This window comes from Heterocephalus glaber, unplaced genomic scaffold, assembly GCF_053883595.1.
Source record: "Heterocephalus glaber isolate CG9 unplaced genomic scaffold, H.glaber_assembly_v1.0 deba00000347, whole genome shotgun sequence".
Classification (NCBI taxonomy): Eukaryota; Metazoa; Chordata; class Mammalia; order Rodentia; family Bathyergidae; genus Heterocephalus; species Heterocephalus glaber.
In genome coordinates this window covers 50,895,580-50,919,728 of record NW_028258143.1, presented here as the reverse complement: position 1 = coordinate 50,919,728, position 24,149 = coordinate 50,895,580, and the positions used below count along the sequence as shown (strand labels likewise).

General features: G+C 34.8%; 1 protein-coding gene across 4 annotated transcripts in view; it reads left to right on the top strand.

Moving 5' to 3' along the window:
* The window catches only part of Tlk1 (tousled like kinase 1), a 152,257-nt gene that overhangs the window by 3,036 nt on the left and 125,072 nt on the right, over positions 1-24,149 (top strand). The gene's annotated exons all lie outside the window — the stretch shown is intronic.

The following is a 24,149-nucleotide window of genomic DNA, read 5'->3' as shown; positions in this document are numbered from 1 at the left end:
TGTGTACATATATAAATATGTTTGTGGTCAATTCCTTTTAAGCAAACTAACTTTGAAAATGAGTTAAAGATATGCCATATGTAACTGTAAAAGTTACTTATTTTGAAATTTTGACTTTTTTTTTTTTTTTGGTGCCGGAGATTGAACTCAGGACCTTGGGCTTGCAAAGCAGGTGGCGGAACCACTGAGCTAAATCCCCAGCCCAATTTTGACAAATTTGAAACAAAAAATTTTTAATGCTGTGTATTTTGGCTTTCTTCCTCCTTTTCTTACCCTATTCCTATTATATTATAATTTTATTTGACTTTCAAATAAAATACAAGTTTAAATGTTAAAAGATTTAGGGGTGTTAGGGTTTAGGAATTTGTGTGATTTGTCAGTGAATGCAAGCCTTTTAGAGCTTTCAGTGGCTAGTATAGACTATTTTCTTTCCTCTGAACTTAAAGCTTTTTCTTTATTAACCTGGAAGTTTTCTTAGAGGTGCTCAGCAATTATAGCTCCAGATTTGGGTCTTTTGAACCTATAATCTTCATCCCATTTTGTTGTCATCTACAGTCCTGTGGTTAAAGAGGTGGGGAAGTGAGAAATTAAGTAAGTTTTTAAATCAGTTTTACTTTGTTGAAGTCTGGGAACCTAGTGCCATTTTGGCTAGATAGGGAGATGAATTTTTGGTTTCTCTTTCCTTTTTTCCTTTTGTGTTGATTTTTTTTGGGGGGGTCAGTTCATGAGTATTTTTGAATGGATTATGGCTAGGAATCAAATGATTGATTTTATGAAGTGCTTGCATTTTCTTTCCTATTCCATCTTGTCAGCTATGAATAATTTGCTGTACCTTTTTGTAATAGTGGAAGTAGTTTGGTCCAAAAGATGGCATCACAGTACAATTAAACTGCTGCTTTCTGTTTCCATATTTGAAGCGTGCATTCCTTAGCTAGAAGAATTAAAGTACTGTATGAATTTGACTTGATAGAGTACCTGTAATGAGAGGTTAAAAATAAAAATATACCAGATGGTTCTGCAGGTCATTAGTTTGTTGAAATCACTAACTAGATGGGTGTAATAGCTCAAGCCTAAAATCTTAGCACTCTGGGAGCCTGAGACAGGAGGATCTCAAGCCTAGCCTGGGCAATTTATCCACTTAGTGAGACATCCCCCACCCCAAAGGGCTGGGGATGTAGCTCAATGGTAAGGTCCTGGGTTCAATCCCCAAATCCTTGAAGACATTAAAACAAAATCACTGGCTAGAAGATAATAGAGCTGTGTATCAAAGGGTTCTAGGTCTGGAAATCTGCTCATGAGAAACAGGCCATGATTTAGTTTGTTTGGTCTCAGGACCGCTTTATTCTCAAAAATTGTTGAGACCTCAAAGAGGTTTTGTTTATGTGGGCTATTGGCTATTGATATTTGCTGTATAAAATGTTGAGAATTTTAAAATATTAATTTATTTAAAGAGTACTTACCCATTACATGTTATTTATGTGAAGAATAAATGTGTTCTAAAACAAAAAATTAGTACAGCTAATGGCATTATTTTATATTTTTTGCAAATAACTTTAAATTCTGGCTCACTACAAGACAGCTAGATTTTGCTTCTGCTTTCAGTCTGTTGTAATATGTATTTTGATCGAGGTATGTAAAGAGAATCCACCTTCATATAGATAGTTAGTTGGAAAGGGAAGAATTTAATAGCCTTTTCATGGTGTTCTTCTCTGATACTGCACCCAAAATTGACAAGTAGCAATTTTTTTTAAAAGGTTACTTGGCAAAGTAGAAGTGCGTTTTACATCAGAGGTGCCTCCAGGACCTAAAGGAAGTCTGTGGATCCTATATTTAGCTGAAAGAGGAGACTAAAGGGTGGGAGACACATGACTATCCTCAGATACATGTTTCAGAAACATAAATAGAAGAGAGAATGTATTAATTCTCTTTTGTTAGAAAGCAGACCAGCAGGTGATTAGGAAGACATAGACTTGAGTTCAGTATAAATTTTGACAAGAATGTAAGAACTATATAGCATCTAGGTTTGCCCAACATGAAAAGAAAAGGCGTACTTAGTTGTAAGATTTTAAAGCAGACTACAGGGACATGTTTTTTTGGGGGGGGTACAGATAAATTGCAGGTTCTTATATTCATTGTTATTGGATTTAGGAATTTAAGGTCTTATCTAATTTTAAAATGTAAACATTCTGTAATTCTTTTTTAAAAACCCTAAATATAGTTAAAGTACTTATATTTCCATTAATGATTTTGGAAATTCTCTTGTCAGTAGTATGAATCTATTGTTGACTTTATTACTATTTTGCATTTTTATTGGGCTTTTCCTCTAAGGATTTTTCTGTATTTTCTGGAGTCAACAAGATCACTCTTGAAATGCTGCTAAATTCCCTGTGAAATATAGTAGCTTTGAAGACATTTTAGGGAACCAAATGCTGTTTAAGGTACAGTTTAATAGAGCTGTAATATATTTGAGCACAGAATTTTAGAATACTATGGGGGGCTGATTTTCAGTTTATAAAGAGAAACTATAAACATCTTTTATTTGTTATTGTTTATATGATTTCAGAAGTAATATGCTTAAGCTTTTCTAATGTTTTTAAAGCTAGAGTTGAAAAAGAAAACATGGAGGAGTAGTGTTTAAATTGCTGTCTTGTAGAAAGTATTAAGATGCAATCTGTATATGTACCAATACGCTATGATTATTTATGATGGAATGCAAAAATACACTAATAAATATTTTTAAAATTGCTCTCTTCTGTTTAAAATGGACATTAAAATACCCTAGATATAAAAAGAATTTTCATTCTTGTCTTATTCATAGAATTGTTCTTATAATATTTATCGTTAGTTATAATAACTCATGTTTTTAATTTGATATAAAACAGTCTTTCTTGTGAGTTGGATTTTCAAATAGTGAGAAGGTAGGCATAAATTCTTGTTAACTTTTTTTTTTTTGGAATCAAGGTTCGAACTCAAGACCTTCCTCTTGTGAGGCAGATGCGGCGCCACTGAGCTAAATCCCCAGCCTTCTTGTAATTTTCTTGAGGCCCTAAGTGACATACAGCCTGAAATTTCATGTTCTTTTTGCATTTGGGTTAAAAGATCATTTTCTATGGATGAGCCACAGAAATAAGTTTAGTGTCATAACTCCTTCATGCTTGTTTATTTATAATTTCTAAGGATCTTAGAATAATTTAGAGGAACAACGTTATGAGGTAGGAGAAGCAATATGGTACAGATGAGTAGTAATTGCAGTCCGAATATAGTCTCTACTTTTCCAGTAATTTCCTGCTTGGGCAAATTCTTATCTCTGCTTCGGTTTCATAAAATGAGAATTACGGAGCTAGAAGGTCCCATGAAGCAGTCTGTATGAATTTACAGTATTTTACAGATGAGAAAACCTAAATAATCTGCCTAGGTTTTTACGGTGAGAAAGTTGGAACCCAAATTCAGTTTTCTAACTCTCAGGTTAGTGTTTTTTTCATAATACTTTGCAGTTTTTTTTCCTCTGTAAAAGAGAAGGTGAGAGTAGGGGGGATTGAATGTGGGGATATGGCTAATAGTAAAAATAATCAAGTTTACTGAGTTTATATATGTTAATTCATTTAATGGCATAACCTTGACAGTTGTATTTAGAGTTATTATTCTCATTTTACAGATGAGGAAACAAGCTCAGAGTAGTAAAACACTAACTTGCTCATTGTGACTTAGAGTAATAAATGGTAGGACTGGGATTTGAAGCAAATCTGTATATTTTAATCACTAGGATGTGTTGCTTAAGATACAGGTTTTTGTTTTTGTTTTATTTTGTTTTGCTTTTGGTGGTACTGGAGATTGAACTCAGGGCCCTACCACTGAGCTACATTCCCATATCCCCTCTCCTTCTTTGAGACAGGGACTCACTAAGTTTAAATTGCCCAGGCTGGACTTGAATTTGTGATCTTCCTAAACTCAGGCTCCCAGAGTGCTGGGAAAACAGGTATGTGCCTCCGCACCCAGTCTGGAAGTTTCTTTTTGAGTAATTTTTTGTTGGCTTTCTTTAACATAGTCTTTTGTACTTACTAAGGTTACCTAAATGTTTGTTAATTTCTTTGGTAATAGTTTTATATGTTTGAAGATTAAAAGGAAAAAAACCTCTCCAAAACAAACCAACTAACTTTCCAAGCCAAATAACCTAATTTAGAAAGCTGTATAGCTGTGTAAATCTTACATTTTATTTTTAAGGTAAATTTAGTCCCTTTATAGAAATTGTTAGCAATACACTAATGAAAATTTATTTTCATGTTTGATAATCTAATTTGGAGTTTCGTTTATCTTATTATTTTGACCTCATGAGCTTTCTGGGCCATAACAAGTAAACATTAGAATTTGAGCAAAGAATTCTATATTGTCTATATAAGAGCATTCTCCTTGTTGGGGAGGTTGCATAACCTCATGGATAAGGCTCTGAACAAAGTTGTGATTCTTTATGGCAGATCTTTGACTCTTATTAGTATTCAGTGTAGGCAAGGAAAAGAGGCTTGGTGTTCAGTCTGGCTCATCTATAAGAAGTATTTTTAAAAATACTTAGTTTTAATTCCTCTATTGCTTCCAAAAGAAAAAAAATTCTTGCTAACATGTATTATATAGTAAATCTAATGATAGGCAGAGGGAAAAGTTGAATGGGTTGGTAGGAATTCAAAGCATGGAGTGGAAAGATATTTAGAGCAGACCCAGGTGGTAGGTTGTGAATCTTGAATCACATTCTTCCCAATGTGACTTCATTATTGAGCCTGGAATTTTGTGAATTTCAAGAAGGCACATCATACTTGTATTTAATAAAAGTGGTTATATTCTCCAAAGAGTCATTAAAAAGCCAAATAAGTATAAATGGTTTTTAAGGATAATTTGTAATATTTGTTCCTCTTCATTGCTATATGTACTACTGTATTGTTAAGACTTGAGTAAACTAACATGTCAACTAGCTGGAGAAAATGACAGGACTTCCTTTAGGTTTAAATTGTTAAGCTTTGCTTGGTAGGTACTGCTGATTTTAAATGTGATACATTGTGGAATTTCATGGTTTCCGACTTGCCACTATGTATGTGTTTCGCTTTTGATGATGAATGTAGTGCCACTGGGGAAGGTCCAGGGGTTTGCATGAGGCTAATCATTTTCATCTTTTCTGGTGAAACCAGAGGCATATTTTAGGGTTTGGTTCTTTTCTTTTCTTTCTTTATCTTTCTTTTTTTAAATAATGTGTTTCCTTTCTTAAAATGTATAGTTTTTCTTTTTTCTTTGTTCAGACTTTTTGGTAAACATTAGTGTAATGTGATTTAGTTAACTTTATAAATTTTTACTTATTTTCTTTACTTAAAAAATATGTATACTTAACTAATCCTAGGCATTGTTTTGGGTACTGTTTTGTAAATAGTAAGTTGTTTACTTCTAACAATCATATGAACTACTGTTATTGTCTATGTTTTACAGAAGAGGAAATTGATGCATAGAGAGGTTAACTAATGTACCCAAAAATACACAAAGAATATAAAGTAGAGCCAGGATTCAAAGTGGACTCCTGAGCATATGCTCTCAACAGTTATACTATTCTGACAATGTTATTCCATTGGATGGATGTGCTACAATTAGTTAAGCATTTTTCTTTAGTGTGTTAGTTGTGATTCTTTTGGTTATACATGTTCAAAACTTAAGACAGCTTTTTGGAATTATAAAATACATTTGTTTTTCATGCAATTGGGAAATTGACAGTGGAGGAGGATGGGATGGCTTTGAAAACAACTAGATCCAATATCTCAGATAATATCAGTGGGTCTCTCAGTCTCCTTTATGGGTTTTTCTAGCATCTTGTTTCTGGAGCCCCTGTAGTTTAGCAACCACACGTGAAAGACAGCTTTTCCTTCCTAATGTCTATAAGTCAATTCTGGTTGATTCTGGTCTGTTTTAGTTGCCAGGTTGTTTTTTTTTTGGTACTGGAATCGAACTTGGGACCTTGCACTTGCGAGGCACGTGGTGGAACCACTGAGCTAAATCCCTGGCCCTTGTTGTCCGTTTCTTAACCACTCATCAGGACCAGCGAGATGAGTGTACAGCAAGCAGTCAGGACAGTTCTGTTGAGACTACATGGATTGAGTGAGTTGGAATTTTCCTGAAGAAGGCATGATAGAAACCAAAAACGACAACTGTAGGGAGTCGTTTAATTTATTTTCTTTTTAATTTTTATTGCTATTAATGATGTGGTGTCTGAGTAAAAGCCCTTTTTAGGACTAGATTCTTACTGATGGAATTATCAGCACAAAGACTATAAAACAGTTTTGGGACTTTTGGTATATGCTGCTATATTATTTTTTGATGGATTATATTTAGCTCATATACTGGCTGTGGATAAGATGGGCATGTATTTATAAGTGACATTGGTTCAGGGTATCCTAGAAATATTAGGCTTAGTGTTGTTAACATATACTTTGCACTAAACCAAAGGGTTGCAAACCTGACATTGAGTAAGTACCTAATCCAGTTTATCAAATACTGTATTATATTTTCTTTGAGAAGTTCTTATGTTCATTATATTTTAAAAATCTTGTTTTATAGTTTTAATCTTTTTTTATGCTTTTTATTTTCTGGTCCTGGGGAGTGAACTCAGGACCTTGCACTTGTGAGGCAGGTGTGGCACCACTGAGCTAAATCCTGGCCCTTTATTTTGTTTTTTGAGACAGATTCTTGCTATGTAGCCTGAGCTGGCCTTGAACTCCCTAGTTAGCCCTGGCTGGCCTGGAACTCTTGAACTCCTGCCTCAGCCTCCCCAAGTGCTGGGGTTATAGACATACATCACCATGCTCAGCTTTATTTTGCAGTTTTGAACAACAAAGCCAGAAAGCTAGTAACTGGCAATGCCCTGCCAGCTCCCAGCCCTCCGTCTCTTTCTTCCCGGTGTCTCCTCCTTCTCTGACCTGCTTGACAGTGTTATACAGTCATGCAGCATATAATGACTTGATCAGCAGGCCACTCATGTGCCTGCAAGATTATATTGCTTTAGCCCTCTTAGACTGTGTAACTGTATGAGGGTTGTAAGGGCCTAAATACTTTAAAGATGCCTTTCTTAGAACATCCCTTGCACTAAGTGGTGTGTGGCTGTTAACTTTTTGGTTATTGATATCATGTATTAGAAGCATTATTTATTACCTAGTAAGTTAATACAACATAATGGTTTCAAACACTTACTGTGTGTTCAATCTGGGTTCCAATTTGAGTTTTAGCACTTAATCTTAGTTACTTATCATCCTCTCAATGGCTAACCTATAGATTTTCTTTTTGTAGGATTGGGTAACAGTAGTTAGGCACCTCACCAAGGTCATGAAAATTAAATGAGAGATGCATGGTATATTAACTGGATATATGTTTCAGCTACTATTATATGTAGATATAGTGACATTTTAGAATTTAAATCTTCTCTTTTTATATGGTGTTGCCTTTTTATATGGTGAAGAATAAGGAAGGAGTACTGTCTGGATAAATGTTTTATATAGGTAGACCATACTTGTCTTACATGGATTCTCTGGCTAGCTGAAGAATTCTAGCAATTTTATCTGACAGAGACAGATTTCAGATGCTCTAAATTACTGCTTTCATCATTTCAGTTCCTGTAATTTTCGGTGGCTTGAGAATTGATCAAATTTATGAGATGTGGTTATACCGTTTAAGCATTAGACACTAGATGAGGATTAGTAGTGTTTACACTTTATCTTTGATGTACAGAAATAAACTTTGGAGCAGTATATTGCAAATTTTAAAGGGGGCCTGAATTCTGGTTTTTTTGTATTCATATTTATAATTAAGGAGACTGCTTTTTATGTGCACTAGGTGTTTCATTCTGTTTACTAGTGGGCATAGGGATTAGGAGTATGGACCTGAGCTTGTATCTTTTTTCCATCCCTTCTTATCCCTGTGACCTTGAGCCTGTTATTTGCTGTTGGCATGGTAATCGTGTGTAGGTTAGTGAATTTTTTCTTTTGAGAAGGAAGGCAGGAACAAAAAATAAGCTAGTATATATGGAGTCATTGAAAAGTAATTTTGGGGCTATATTCCCTCCTTTGTACTGTTGCAGTTTTCATAATTATCTTTAAGGGAATGTACACTAATTCATTTAGTTGATATGCATACCAAAATGTAATCGTAACTGTTACTTTTTTTTATTCATTAAGTTTATTGGTACGTTTTAGGTGTACATTATGATCACATTCATCATAGGGAGTTTGTACCTGTACACAGTATGTCTTGGTTCTTGTTTTTTTCCCATTCCCCTGCCCTCCCTTCAACCCCCTCACCCTTCCCTATTTACAAAAGCTTTGTTTCCATTTTTTTCCTTTCTCATTTTTTTTTTAACCTTCTGTCCTTTCCCCCACCCCCCTCCTTTGTTCTCCTCCCCCTTTGAACATTTTCTTCCTGTTTCACAATATCTCTTATACATTTTGGTCCTCATTTACACTTTCAGTTTCTCATACCAGAGAAACAATTCAGAATTTACATGTATGTGTCCTATTTATTTCACTTAAGAGTGTGGGCTCAAGGTGCATCCATTTATCATAGCTGTTAGTTTTGTTTTATTTCACTCTATACTATTGTATTTATTATTCATATAATCATTTTTCTTCCTGTCAGTTACTTTATTTTTATTTTTTGGGGAGAAAGTCTTGCTTTGTAGTGCAGGCTGGCCTTGAAATCACTATGTAGCCCAAGCTGGCCTTGAACTCTCATGTATCCTTCTGCCTCAACCTCCCAAGTGCTGGGATTACAAGTGTGCGCCACCATGCTTGGTTACTTTAATACACATTTTAAGGATTTGTTTTATTGGGCTAAAGGAGTATTTTCATGTTATTTAATATGTATTGTTGTTTTTTCCAATGTGATAACTGGAATTTTAAAGTCTATTATTGCTTGTCAAGGATGAATCAATTATCAGCGCTTTAGAGTTTTATAGACTTTACTGGCATAGCGTGTTCATTCAGCAAATATTTTTGGATCTAGAGTCTTGTACAAGATACATAAGATATAGTTACTGCCTTCCAGAGCTTGATTGCAGTCTAATAAGGAAGACTAACTTACAACATATAGTTCATACAACACCTGTAAATGGTGGGTTCTATTAACACAATCTGTGAGTTGCCAGTTATCAACTTTTGATGTAAACAAGTGAATTAATATATAGTTGTAGCATATACTATGGCAAGAGGTTATATTCATCAATCATTTCATGCTAGAAATAAACTTAAGCAAAACAGATTTATTAGTAGGATATAGAGATTTGTATCTCTTAGAGCCCAGTGAGACTTTAAGGGCTCTGAAACTAGAAACTGGAGCTTCAGGAACCACAGTAGCATTATTCTCCTGTGGATCACAGAGCATCCCTTTTAGTGCTATGAAGTGAAGTTCTGTAAAAAGAGAAGTGGGAAAGAAAGCAATTGTATTTCTGTTACAGAGGTATGAACAGTGCTTCCTGTAGAAGGGAGTTACATGGTTTTTCTCCAGTTTAATTCCTATTGAGTGGTACCTTGTTTTAGTTGGTATATCTTGAGATTTAATTAATATATTATCCTGTTGCCAATTTTTCTTGAAGTCTGTATCTTAGACATTAAAATATATGATAGTGATGTTATATTTAATGAAAGCATTTCCTCCAAAATATTTTTCATTTTTTCATTGTTTTTTGTATTTTTGATTGTGTAAAGTTTTATACTTTTTTTTTTGAGACAGGGTCTTGCTGTATAGTTAAGCCTGGCCTTGAACTCACTGTGTAGCCATGGCTGGCCTTGAAATCACAGCCTCCCAAGTGCTAAGATTACAGTGATGTGCCACCACACCCCACTAGTTTTAAACTTATATTAAATTCAATATCACCTTTTCTTTGTGATATTTTTAGGTGTGTTAGTTTTTTTTAAATAAAAGTGTATAAATTTTTAAGTTATTTCTAAAGTTCAACTATTCCAGTTTTATTAAGATTCAGTTCATTTTATTTTATTAAAGTTTATATAGTGTTTTAACTTCCATACTGAAACATAACTATGGGAAATGAACACAAATAAAGTAATGCTCAGTGAATTATCAAGCCTGATGGGTATAACTACCACTCAAACAAGAAATAAAGCTTTGCCAGTACTTCAGAATCCCTTCTCCTAACAGATCCAACCTTCTTTCTGCTCTCCAGAGTAATCATTTCTCAGACATAGTTAAGCCTGGTTTTGAACTTTATATAAATGGACTCACACAGTGTGTATTTTGTGTCCAGCTGTTTTTGCCTCATGTAATGTTTCTAAGATTCATCCACATTAATTTTTTTTTCCTTTTTGGTACCGGGGATCGAACTTGGGACCTTGTGCTTGCGAGGCAAGGGCAGAACCACTGAGCTAAATCCCCGGCCCCCATCCACATTAATCTTGAAACTGTAATTTATCTTTATTGTTCTGTAATAATACTTTGTATATGTATACTATATTTTATTTATTGGCATTTGGATTGGTTCCTTTGGGGGGCAGGGGAATAGGGTCTCATTGTGTTGCCCAGGCTGGTCACACACTCCTAAGCTCAAGTAATCTTCCAGCCTCAGTTTCCTGAGTGTTGAAATCAGGCATGCTAGGCAGGCATTCTACCACTGAGCAACATACCCAGCCCTTTCTCCTCTTTTTTTAAATTTTTTTTTTTTTTTTGGTTTTACTGGGGATTGAACACAGAACCATCATACTGAACTATATCACCAGCCCTTTTATTATTTTGAGATAAGGCTTCACTGAGTTGCTAAATTGCCCAGGCTGGTCTTGAACTTGTGGTCCTTCTGCTCAACTTGCCAGAGTGCTGTGATTACAGGCATGTGCTACCATGTATGGCTTGTCTTCTTGATTGTTACTAATGTTCTTTTTTGGGGGTAGTGCTAAGGATCAAACCCAGGGTCTTGTACATACTAAGCAAGTGCTCTACCACTGAGCTATATCCCTGGTCCCACTAATACTGTTCTTATAAATATGTTTATATTTGTCTCTTCATGTACATCTGTGGAGTATATACTTAACAATAAACTTATGGGGTTTTAAGATATGTGTGTGCCTTTAGTAGGTACTGCTAGTTTTCCAAAGAGGTTGTACCAGTTTATATTCCTATAAACAGTACAGTATATGAGAATTTTAGCTGTTCTGATGAATGTAAGGTAGTATCTCTTTGTAGTTTTCATTTTCATTTTCTTGATGCTGAAGCTATTTAATGCTTTATAAACTTTATTGGCCTTTGAGGTATCTTTGTGATATCTATATCTTTGGATATCTTTTCAGAAAATGTTTTGTTTGTTCTTTGTGTTATATTTTAAAAATATATTTCTTGGAATTGTACTGGGTATTTTGGATAAGAAGTCCTTTTTTGGGCTGGGGATTTAGCTCAGTGGTTCTGGCGCCTGCCTTGCAAGCGCAAGGACCCGAGTTCGATCCCCAGTACCAAAAAAAAAGTCTTTTTTTGTTAAAACACTTTTCCCCCTGTTCTTAGGTCTATTTTTACCTTCTGTTTATGATTTTTGTTTTCTTTCCCAGATTCATAAAAATGTTTCTTTCTTTTAAATATAGGCATTTACAGTTGTAAACTTCCCTTTAAGCAATGATTTAGTTCATTCCAGAAGTATTGATATGTTGGAGTTTCCTTTTGGTTTGTTTTTATTCATTTCATATTTTTTCATTTTTCTGTTGATTTCTTTTGTTCCATTGGTTATTTAGGAGTATATTAATTTCCACATATTTGTGAATTTCCTAAGTTTCTTTCTGTTACTGTTTTTTTTCTTTTTTGGGGGGAAAGGGTTGAGACAGGGTCTCTCTGTAGCCCAGGCTGGCCTCAAACTCATGGTAGCCCTGCTGCCTTAGCCTCCCAGGCGCTGGGATTACAGTGTGTGCCACCATCTTTGTTACTGATTTCTAATTTAATTTTAGTGTGGTTGGAGAACATACTTTGTATGCTCTCAATCCTTTTCAGTTTCCTAATGTTGGCTTACGGAATATATGGTCTATCATATATGGTTTATCCTGGAGAATGTTCCATGTATGCTTTAGAAAAATATGTATACTGTTGGGTAGAATGACCCTTAGATGCCTGTTAGTTGGTATGTAGTGTTTAAGTGTTTATTGGTGATCTTTTGTGTGGTTCTGTTCATTATTGAAACTATTATTGTTGGATTTTCTATTTCTCCCTTTAATTTTGTCAGTTTTACTTCATATATTAGGACTTTGTTATAAGGTCCATATATAATTATAATTGTTATATCTTCTTGATAAGATTGACCTTTTAATTATTACAAAATGTTCTGTACCTTGAAAACATTAATAATATTTTTAAAAGCCTGTCAGAGTTTTTCCCATCCAAGTACTAACCAGGCATGACCCTGCTTAGCTTCTGAGGTCAGATGAGATCAGGCATGTTCAGGGTGGTATAGCCATAGATAGTCTGTCAGACTTTTTAAAAGTCTGCTCCAGTTCTTTTATAGTCGTTCATTGTATGGTATTTCTTTTTCCATCTAATTATCCCAATCTTATTTGTATCTTGTGTGTAAAGCATCTTCTATAGGCAGAATTTAGTTAGGTCTTGTTTCCCCCCCCCATTAAGTTTATTGGCACATTTTAGGTATAAAATACAGTTACATACATCATTGGGATCTTGTACCATTACATGAATATCTTGGTTCTTATTTTTTTCCCCTTCCCTTGCCCTCCCTTCACCCCCTCCACTCTTCACTATTTGTAAAGACTTTGTTTCCATTTTTTTTCCTTTTCTCGTATTTTTCCTTTTCCCTTCTTTCCTTTCCTCTACCCCTCCCACTTCCCCTACTCCTTTAGACCTTTACTTCCTATTACACAATATCAATTATACATTTTAGGTCTTGTTCTTTTAAAATCCAATCTGATAATCTCTATTATTTAATCCATTTATATTTAGTGTTACTGACATGATTGAATTTATGTCTGCCATTTTGCTTTTTATTTTATGTACGTCTCATGTCTTTTTTGTCCCCCTTTCTCTCTTACTGGTTTCTTTTATGTTAAGTGAATGCTTTATAGTGGCACATTTTACTTTTAATTCAATTTTTAGGTTATTAGTAATTGCTCTAAGGTTTATAGATCATAGCACATCAAAATCCACTTCAAATTTATACTAACTTTATGAGTGATATATAAAATCTATACTCCTATATTGCTCTATACCATCCTCCCATTTTTTGTTAAATATATTACTTTATACCACACACCCCGAAATACATTAACAATTATTCAAATAATTTTATGTCTTTTAAAGAATCTGAGATAATAACCGATAACATTTCTAGTTTGTTGCACTTTCTTATTTCAATTTCTTATCATTACTTATGCATTTTCAGTTTACCATTTGGTATAATTTTCTTGCTCTACTGGTTTGTCTCTATCTGCCTCTTTTGTGCTATTACTAACACATATATTACATTTCTATATGTTACAGGCCTAATGATGTAATTATATACATGTAGTATGTACATTTGCTATTTAAATCAGTAAAAGAGAATATCCAATTATGCAGTCTTTTACAATTATGTAATTACCTTTACTCAGGCATTTTCTTGTAGATTTGAATTATTCTCTTGAGTAGCTAAAACTGATTGTGATTGTTCTGCCAGCTCCAGTCTACTGTTTAGCCTCTCTAGGGAGTTTTAAATTTCAGTTGTATATTTCAAATCGAGTTTTCATTTTTAAAATAATTTTTATCTTTTCATTGTTATTCTTTATTTGAAGAGACATTGTCATCATATTATCCTTTAATTCTTTAAGCATAGTTTCTTACATATTTATAATAGCTGATTTGAACTCTTGTCTCCTGAATCTAATATCTAGGACCTCTCAGAGGCAGAATATTTTGCCTGCATTTTCCCCACCTGTGTATTGCTCACACTGTTCTGTACCTTTGAATGTTACATAATGCTTTGTTGAAAATAGAACACCTTAGGTAACAGATTATTGTTAATTCTGCATATAGATCATTTGCCCCCCCAGGCATCGTTGCTGTTTACTTGTTTAGTGATTTGGCGGCAGTACTCCCTTGAAGCCTCTTTTCCCCACAGTGTGTAATCTGTATTGTTGCTTCCCAGAGTGATATAGGGAAAATAATATAACTCCCAACCTGCTAGATGTCAGATACAGCAAGTTCATGTTCCCCCAAATCAAAGAATAAATTCTAAGGAACAGCAGAAGTTAAGAATAGGAAAATCTTCATTGAGAGAGGTAGCTCCTGAGAGACAGGAGAGGACCCGAGGGTGGTTTGCCAACAAGCCAAAGGAAGTTTTACAGAGCAAAATCACAAGGTAGGTACAACATGGGTCAAAAGTATGATTAACCAATAAGATTACAAATATAGCTGCTTAGGTAATATAGCAGGTCATGCAGTAAGTGTGTATAGAAAGAACAATGACCTTTTTAGGAAGGGATGGATCATGGGGTCTTGGTCACTCTCTTGGGTGACTGATGTCTATCTAGACTTTATTGGACCAGATACCAATAATTTTATCCCTTGTGTAGGTATATAGGCCTGGTCATTCTGTCTTTATCTTGAGGCCTGGCTTTCAACAGATGTGCCTCCAGCCATAGTTGTAATGTGTTCTCATCTTCTGCACCGACAGCCTTGAGGCCTTAGCCCTGTCTGGTTGGCTATAATATTTCTACCTAACTTAGCTGTCTATAATAAGAAGATGTTCTTTTGGATATGTATAGAGTTTTTCGATCATGAGGGATGGCTACTGTTTTGGCCCTCCTCTCTTTGCTGATCTCTTTCTTTGGAGTCTCCCTTAAGTTTTTGTTTTGTTTGTATCTTTTGCTGTAATACTCAGCTGTCAGTTTCCACTAATTGCTTTATTGTTTTCATCAACATCCTGGGGCTTAAATTGCACCACAGTTTGATCCCTTCACAGTCAGACCTCTTGGCAAAGCTAGGTATTGCGAGGCTTTTACATTTGTGCTTACCCTAAAAGGATTCTCTTTCCAAGCATCTAGCTGCTTTGCAGCTTTGCATCTTGCTACTTACTACTTTGATGGAACTGCCAAGCATTTTTTTAGTTGTTCACTCTAAGAAGAACTTCATTGTTTTTTGTTCTTGTTGTTGTTTGGTACCGGGGATCGAACTCAGGACCTTGCACTTTCAAGGGAGGCATGGTGGCACTGAGCTAAATCTCTAGCCTCCATTGTTTTTTTTTTTTGGTACCAGGGATTGAACTCGGTTCCTTGTGCTTACCTGGCAGGCGGCGGAACCACTGAGCTAAATCCCCTGGCTTCCATTGTTTTTGACAGTGCCCTTAGGAATGAACTTCCTTAGTTTTTGTTGTTGTTTTCCAAATAAAAGGTTCCTATAGGTGGCACTACAGTGTGGGGCGGGGGTGAGAGAAGTCTTCTCTTCCTGACTGCCTGGAAAAGAGCTTTTGCAACATGAAGCCAAGAGGTCATGAGAGATGCCAGCAACCTTCTCCTCCTAGAGTGTAATTGTCATTTGAGACTGGAAGCTGGGGAGCCATGATAGCACCTGTATGGTTTAGGACTCTGCCACAGAGTTGAGGGGCTTCAGAATGGTAGTGGCTTGTGGCTCATGTGTCACAGATGTTTGCTGTTTTCATCTCATGAAATAGATCATTTAAAAAATAATAAAATAGTTTTCACTAGTTATTTCAATGCAGAGATGATTTATCAAGTTCTTCATATATACCACTGGTTCCATCGTCTCATCCTTGTATAGTGTCTTCAGAAATGTTGTTGTTACTATTATACTTTTCTGTAATCCTCCTAGAATTGATTCTTTTTAAATAGTGTGAGGTGGAAGTTTCATTTGCATATGGCTGTCTGGTTGTTCCAGCACCATTTGCTGAAGAGTTTTTTCCCTACAGTTTTGAAGAGCTAAATACCTGTTTGTACTCAGCTCTGTTTCTGTGCTCTGTATCAGTCTCTTCACGTGCCACTATCATTTCTTAGTTACTGTAGCTTTTTAGTAAACTTGATAGCCAGTAAAGCAGTTTCTTCCTACTTTTTGGAAGGCAGAACTTTAAAGATCTTCCCACAAGATTTCTGTCCCCCAATTGATTATTCAGTTGAATACTAATCTAGATACTGCTATGAAGAGATTTTGTAGATATTATTAAGATTTCTGGCTAACAGATCTTCAAGTAGTGAGTTTATCTTGGATGAAGTTGAAGAGGGAAGCAGAAGATAGAGATTTGATTCCAAAACTTGAACAAGATTTGACCTGTGGATGAAGCCATGAGCCAGGGAATGCAGGCAGCCTCTAGAAACTTGAGACCAGCTTGGACTTGACAGATAGCAAGGAAATGGGAACCTCAGTCCTATAACTGTTTGGAACTGAATTTTTCCAGCATATTGAAGAAACTTGAAAGCACATCATCTCTTGTTACTGGAACACAGCTTGGCTTGATTTCATCCTTGTGAAACTAAGCAGAGAACCAGCTGACAGCCATGTTTTGCTAATATTTCTAAGATCCATAAAAACTGGGGATGATAAATGGGTATTTTGGACTGATAGCAATCTGAGTGCCAGCTGGAGACCCAGGGACACCATGAGGCCAGACTGTAGGCATGTGGAAGGGCTGGCCAGTCCACAAACAGGAAGTGCAGTTCTGCAGAGGACTTCCTCTCCTCTCCCCAAGTACTGGGGATTGAACTCAGGACCTTGCACTTGTGAGGCAGGTGTAGCACCGCTGAGCTAAATCCCCGGCCCTTTCCCCCTGCCTGATATTTTTAATAGATTAAAAAATCATCATACTACCATGCTTCTGTGATAAAAATAGCATGGTACTGGCAAAAGAACAGACCTGAGAATCAGTGGAACAGATCAGAGGATGCAGAAACAACTCCAGACATACTCAGCCACCTTATCTTCACTGGAAGAAAGATAGCCTCTTTAATAAATGGTGCCCGAAAAACTGACTTTCCACATGCTGAAGATTGAAACTAGGCCCCTGTCTTTCACCACACACTAACCTAAAATAAAAATGGATCAAAGATCTAAATATTAAAACAGAACCACTAAAAAATCTGCTGAAAGAGAGAGTAAGTAGAATGCTTGAGTACCTAGGAGCAGGCAAAGATTTCATGAACAAAATCCACACTGCACCGGAAATACTACAAAAAATCAACAACTGGGACCTCATCTTATTAAAAAGCTTTTCTCAGCAAGAGAAACCACTAACAGAGTGAGGAGACAACCCACAGAGTGGGAAAAGTTTTTTTACCAGTTATTCATCAGATAAAGGGCTATTATCTAGAATATATAAAGAACTAAAAAAAAAAATCAGACCTCCCAAATTTAAATCCAAAAATGGACATCTGAAATGAAAAGACACTTCTCAGATGAAGAATTAGAAACAGCAAATAAATGTATGAAAAAATTTTCAACATCACTGGTCATTTGTGAAATGCAAATTAAAACAATGCTGAGATTCCATCTCACTCCAGAAAGAATGGCTATTATCAAGAAATCAACCAATAAAATGCTGGGGTCCCTGTGGAGAAAAAGGAACCCTTCTTCACTGTTGGAGGGAGTGTAGACTGCTGCAACCACTGTGGAAATCAGTGTGGAGATTTCTCAAAAAACTAAAACTAGAGATTCCATTTGATTCAGCTATACCTCTTCTTGGTATCTTCCCAAAAGAATTAAAAGCATCATACCACAGCGATATATACACACCCGTGTTTTTAGCAGTACAGTGTGTAATAGCTAAATCTTGGAAACAACCCAAATGCCCATCCATTGACAAGTGGATAAAGATGTGGTTTTTTTATACAGTGGAGTACTACTCTGCCATAAGGAATGAGCTTCAGACATTTATAGTTAAATGAATGGATCTTGAGACCGTACTCATTGAAATAAATTGGACACGTTTATTTATTTATTTATTTAGACACATGTTTAAATATCACATTGTTTCTCTGGTGTGAGAAACCAAAAGTGGAAAATAAGGACTGAAATGTGTAATGAATGTTTGGAAATGGGGGAACAAGGGAAGAGGGAGAAAGGAAGGAAGGGACAAGAAAAAAAGTGAAAATAGAAGGAAAAAATGGAAACGAAGCTTTTGTACATAGTGAGGGGAGAAGATTTGAGAGGGGGAATGGTATAAAATAAAGTTTATTAAAAACTTTAAAAATGGGTATTTTAAGCTGCTAAATTTATGGTAATTTATTAGGATAATAGAAAATTAGTAGATACTTTATTGATTTTCTTCAGGATTGCCTTTGGTTAACTTTGGCTCTTGAAAGTTCTTCAAAAAAAAACAAAAACCAAACCAAACAAAAAAGAAAACCTATTGGTGGTTTTACTGAGATTACACAATCTACAGAACATTTTGTCACAGTCATGAGTGTTCAAAACCTTATCATTTCAGTAATTTTTAAGTTCTCTGTAATAATCTCACATAATTATTGTTACATTGCTAGGTTTTTTTTGTTTTCCAGTATGATTGTGAATATCTATTTTTAACTTATTTTTGATTTGTTGTGATATGTAATAACACTATTGAGTTTTGTTACTGACTTGGTAACTAGCAACCTTGCTTATAATTGTTAATTTACTTTAATTAGATTCATTTGCATTTTTATCAACATACAGCCTATGAGTAGTAATCATTTCATCTTTTCCAACCCTTGCAATTTTAGTTTTTGTAGCCTTGCACTGACTATGACCTCTTATAGTGTTCAATACATTGGTTATAGTGGAAAACTTGTCTTATTTTTAATTTTAGGTGTTGGGGGAGAATTTTTCAGTGTTTCATGATTTAATATATACCTTTTGGATCTATCCCTTCTCAGATGAAGGAAATTTCTTGTTATACTTAGTTACTAGGGTTTTTGCTTATTTAAGTGTGAATGGATTTTGAATTTAATTGCATGCTTTTTCCGCATCTAGTTAGATAATTAACTTTTGACCGGGTGTTCTTGTAGTGTGGTGAATTATTGCTTTTTAAATATTAAACCAACCTTGCATTCCTAGACTAACCTAACCTAGTTGTGAGCTGCTGTTCTTTTTATGCAGACTGCTGAATTTCTGTGATTGTCTTTTGTTTAGTATTTTTTTTGCACCTATACTCATGAATGAGTTAAGTTTGTTATAACTTTCCTTTTTTATAATATCCGTGTCAGATTTTGTATTAAAATGACACTGGCTTCATAAAAATGAGTTGGTAAGTACTTTTGCTTTTTCTGTTATCTCAAAGAATTTATATAAGCAGGAAGTTATATTTCCCTTGAATTTTGATAGAATTCACTGGTCAAGCAATCAGGGCTGGAGTTTTCTCTGTGGAGAAAGTTTAAATAATGACTTCAGTTTCCATAATGCCTTAAGACTCTTCAGTTTCAAATTTCGTGCTGGTTTTGATAAATTGTGTTTTTTAGGAATCTCTTCGTTTTTCCTCCACTCTCTTCTTTGAGCTAGGAGTCAAACCTCTGGCCTTATGGTAGGCAACACTCTACTGCTGAGCTACAACTCCAGCCTGCTCCATTTTTTTGAAATTTCGAATGTGTCTGGATACAATTGTAATAATTCCTATGACCTTTCTAATGTCTGTGAAATCTGTAGTTAGCTCTTTCCTCTCTACCCTCCTAAGTAGTTACTATGTCTTATCTGTTGCCTTTTTTATTTTGAATAATCTTACCAGTTTACTAGTGTTTTGAGCAGTCTTCAACCTTTTCATTCTTTCTATGTTGTTTCCTACCAGATTTTTGCTCTAGTTTTTATTATTTCTTTCTTCAACTTTCTTTGGGTTTAATTTGTTGTTCTTATTTTAAACTTTTGTAACAGGTGTTTTTAGCTCTTGGATTTTCAGACGTTCCTTCCCTCCAATATGTGTATTTGAGGCTATAGAGTTCTCAGAGCATGGGTTTGATGACCTCCCTCTAGGTTTTTGCCATTCTAGAAATTGAAGTGAGCTGGGTGTGATGGCCCTCTTCTGCAGTCCCAGCACTTGGGAGGCTGAAGCAGGAGTATCTCTGTGAATTTGAGGCCAGCCTGCAGTACATAGTGAGTTCAAGGCCACTCTGAACTACATAGTGAGACTATCTTAAGAAAAAGAAATTGAAGTGAAATTTACATAACATTCAGTGACCTATTTTAAAATGTATTTTCAGTGATATTCTTCCCCAGGTTTTTTTTGTGTGTGTATGTCTACTTATGTGTGTGTATTACTTAAATTTCAGTTTAAAGCATTCTGTAATTAACATTTCTTCTTTGATGCATGCGTTATTTAGAAGCACATTGCTTAACTTTTCAGCATACAGGATTCTCTGGGTTTCCTTTTTGTCACTTATTTTTAATTCTACCAGATTTTAGTTGTTTGAAATTTGAGACTTGCTTTATGACTCAACATATGAACAACAACAAAAATTTGTGGACTAGAGTTCATAAATGTGTTGTTTGTAATATGTTAAATATATAATTTATTTTTCAAATCATTATCTTTTTAAATTTGTTCTTATTTGGGGGAATGCTTATTAAATGTACCCAGATAATTATAGAGTTGCTTGTTTCTCTGTATAGTTCTGCTTTTTTAAAAAAGAATATATTTTGAATATTTTATTGATGCTGACAAATTGTGGGTTTTTGTAGCTACCTGGTAAATAAAATTCTTTAGCTTTATGAAGTATTCTCTTTTATCTTTTTTGTTTTCAGTACTGGGGATTAAATCCAGGGGTTTAATTTTTGATTCAAGACATGGTCTTGCTAAGTTGCCCAAATTGCTCAGGATGGCTTAACTTGCAGTGCTCCTGTCTCAGCCTCCAGAGCAGCTGGGATTAGAGGCACGTGGCACTGTGCCCATTTCCTCTGTCTTTAGTAATGCATTTCACTTGATAATGTTAATTAGTGTTGGTAGATTTGTTTTCATTTGGTGTTTGTGTGATAAATCTTTTTTCATTCTTTTACTTTATGTTTCAGCTTTATGTTTTAGCTGCATCTTATAAGGAGCATATATTGGTTTTTTTTTTAATTGAGTTTGTCCATGTTTGTTCTTTTTTTTTCCAGACATTTCCAGGGTTTTATTGATTAATGTAATGATTTTAGATTATAATTATGGGGCATATTTGTTCTTTAAGTAGAACATTGAATGTATTTACATTTAATATACTTATTGATACATTTGGGCCTAAATTGATAGTCCTATAAACAATTTCTAAATATCTGGTCTGCTTGAAATTTCTTCTTTTATTCTCTTTCCAGCCTTCTCCATAACTGCTTAGTAGTTATACTGTCCTCTGTATTTGTTTCTCTAGTTTTTGACCTAGCGATTACAATATGCCTCCTTGACATGTAAAAGTGGGTGTAATATATGTTAGTTTTTTTCTTTCTGGTGATTTCATCAACTTGAGAAAAATGTTAATTATACATTTCCTCCCTTTTAGAATTAAATGGTATTACTGGATAATTTAGTTCTATGTATATTGTAATTGCCCATGAAATATTATCATTACTGTTTTGTACAATAGTGACACATTTAAACTTATTTATATATTTACCTTTTTCTTATTCTTCGTTACATCACCAGGATTCTATCTGGGTTTTTTTTTTCTCTCTACTTAAAAATGTTCTTGAATGTTTTCTTATTTGGACCTATGTAGTGAGAAATTTTTTTTCTCATAATGTCTTTTTAAGATCTTAACTCAAGGCTTTGGAGAGGCTCTGGATTTCTTTTTTCTTTGGCTACTCTGTGAAGCTGTCATGTTTTTTAGCTTCTCCGCCTCACAGTCACTAATTCTTGAATCAAATGGTGCCTCCAGGGAAGAAAGCTCATGTGCCAGACTCACCCTTCTGGAGTTTCTTCTTCTTCTTTTTTTTTTTTGGTACCAAGGACCGAACTCGGGTCTTTGCGCCTACGGGGCAGGCAGTGGAATCACTGAGCTAAATCCCTGGCCTAGAGTTTCTTCTTTTCTTGTATTTTGACCCCTTGATTTGTCACTGCCTGATACCTGAAAGCAGACTTTTCTTCTTGAGTATGGCTTTTCAAATTTCCTCAGCCAGAAAATTGCTTTGCTATATAGAATCACTGAAAGTAGAAAGTTATTGCTTGCTTTATTTTTAATACTTTAATTAGTTTTGAAATTTTGGGTAGATTTGAATCTTTCCCTTTTCTTACCACCATCTTTTTTTTCACTCTCTCATTACCTTCTTAACTTGTCAGTTGGAGAGCTGGGCATGGTGGTGCACACCTGGTAATCAATCCCAGGACTAGGAGGCTGAGGCAAGAAGATCCCCATGAGTTTGAGGCCAGCTAGGGTTACATAGTGAATTAAAGGCCAGTCTGAACTGCATAACAAAATCCTGTCTCAAAACAAAAAACACCCCCCCCCCCAAATTGTCAGTTGGCATATGCACAGTTTAAATAGGGTCAACCTGTGTAGCAGTTAACCATCTGGAGTTGTAGGTTATAGTTGAAGAAGGAGATATTTTTGCCTTTAACATCTTGAAGATTACTATAATTTGTAAAGTCATTTTTTGGCATCCAGGTAGTAAGTGTAAATTACAATGTAAATTACATTTGTGTTCAAAGAAGATTTTCATAACATTACAATATACATTGTGATTTTTAATGTTAAGATAACGTATTTGTTATGAACTGGCTTTTTTTTTGAGGCTGGAGCTGTCACACTTCACACTAAGCTACACTCCCAGACATTTTTTTAATTTTTAAATTTAATTGTGTGACCTTGGAGATTGAACCCAGGGCCTTTAGACTGAGCTATATCCCCAGGTTTTTCTTTATTTTTTATTTTGAGACAGGGTCTTGCTAAGTCAATAAGTTGCCCAGATGGGGTTTGAACTTGTAATCCTCCTGCCTCAGCTTCCCATAGGTTGAGTCTTTTTTTAATCATAAAGGATTTTTTTGTGTGTATGGCTTGGGGATTAAAATTGTAGCCTCAGATATGCTAGGCAAGCTATTCTACCACTGAGAAAAATCCATTTATATTTTAACTGACATTTAAGATATTCTAAATTTGTGTAAAGTACAAATGAATTTTATCCCAAGTTACTTGAGAAATCAAAGCTGCATTACTAAGTTGGTGTGTAAGTCTTGTATTTGCTGAGTGTCTTCAGAGCTTAATAACTAACAAACACTTAAGACTGAGGCTTATTCCACATACTACAGGTATTAAAAATAAAACGAGTGTGCATATGCCTGTATGTCTGGGTGTGTATATATATATATGTCTTGGTGGTGACTTTTTTATGTTTTTAAAACATTATTGAATCAGAATATTTTTATTTTAATATAATAAAAGTAGATATTAATAAAGAAAATATAAAAAATAACTTCTATGAAAAATAAAACAAAAATTTATAACAATAATTACAGAATAACAATGATTAATGTACTGTGTATCATGATCTTAAAAGAATGGTCAAAATGTCACTTGAAGTACATGTCATAGACAAGAAAAGATTCTTACAGAAAAGAGATATGCACATAAAAGGATAAAACTTTCTTTTCAATGATCAAAATACTATTTTTGATATGCATTTTTAATTTATTTCTACTCTGCATCACATCTTATTTTGGAATTAGATGTGAGTTGGCAAACTTTTTGGGGAATGGCGTGCTGAGTACTATATCCAGGGCCTTGTGCATGCTAAGCACAGGCTCTACCACTGAGCACATCCCAATCCCAGCAAACCTTTTTTGGTTTTTTGAGGAGTGGGTGTTGCAGTTGCTTTTTGTATTATAACATGAGTGCAACCATAGATAGTTTGCAAATAAATGGAGATGGCTCTGCTCAAATGAAACCTTGTTTATAAAATAGAAATGTGATTTTCATATAATTCTTGATTGTAACAAAATAATCTTCCCTGATCCCCCCATGTCATTTAAAAAGGTAAAATTCATGGGTAGTATAGAAATAGGCAGTACTGCCTACTCCTCCAGTGGAGTACCTTTCCCTGAGGAAATTGAGCTATTTAACTTATCAAATTATGCAAGTAATTTTCACAAGTTTTAAATTACAGGGCAGATGTTTCTTTGCCTTTTTTTAATAGATGGAGAAAAATCTATTGGGGACCAAAATTGTTACCTCTGTTCATTAGTGCAACTAGTTTAGCTGAGGATATTTAAATTTTTTTTAAATTGTGGTAAA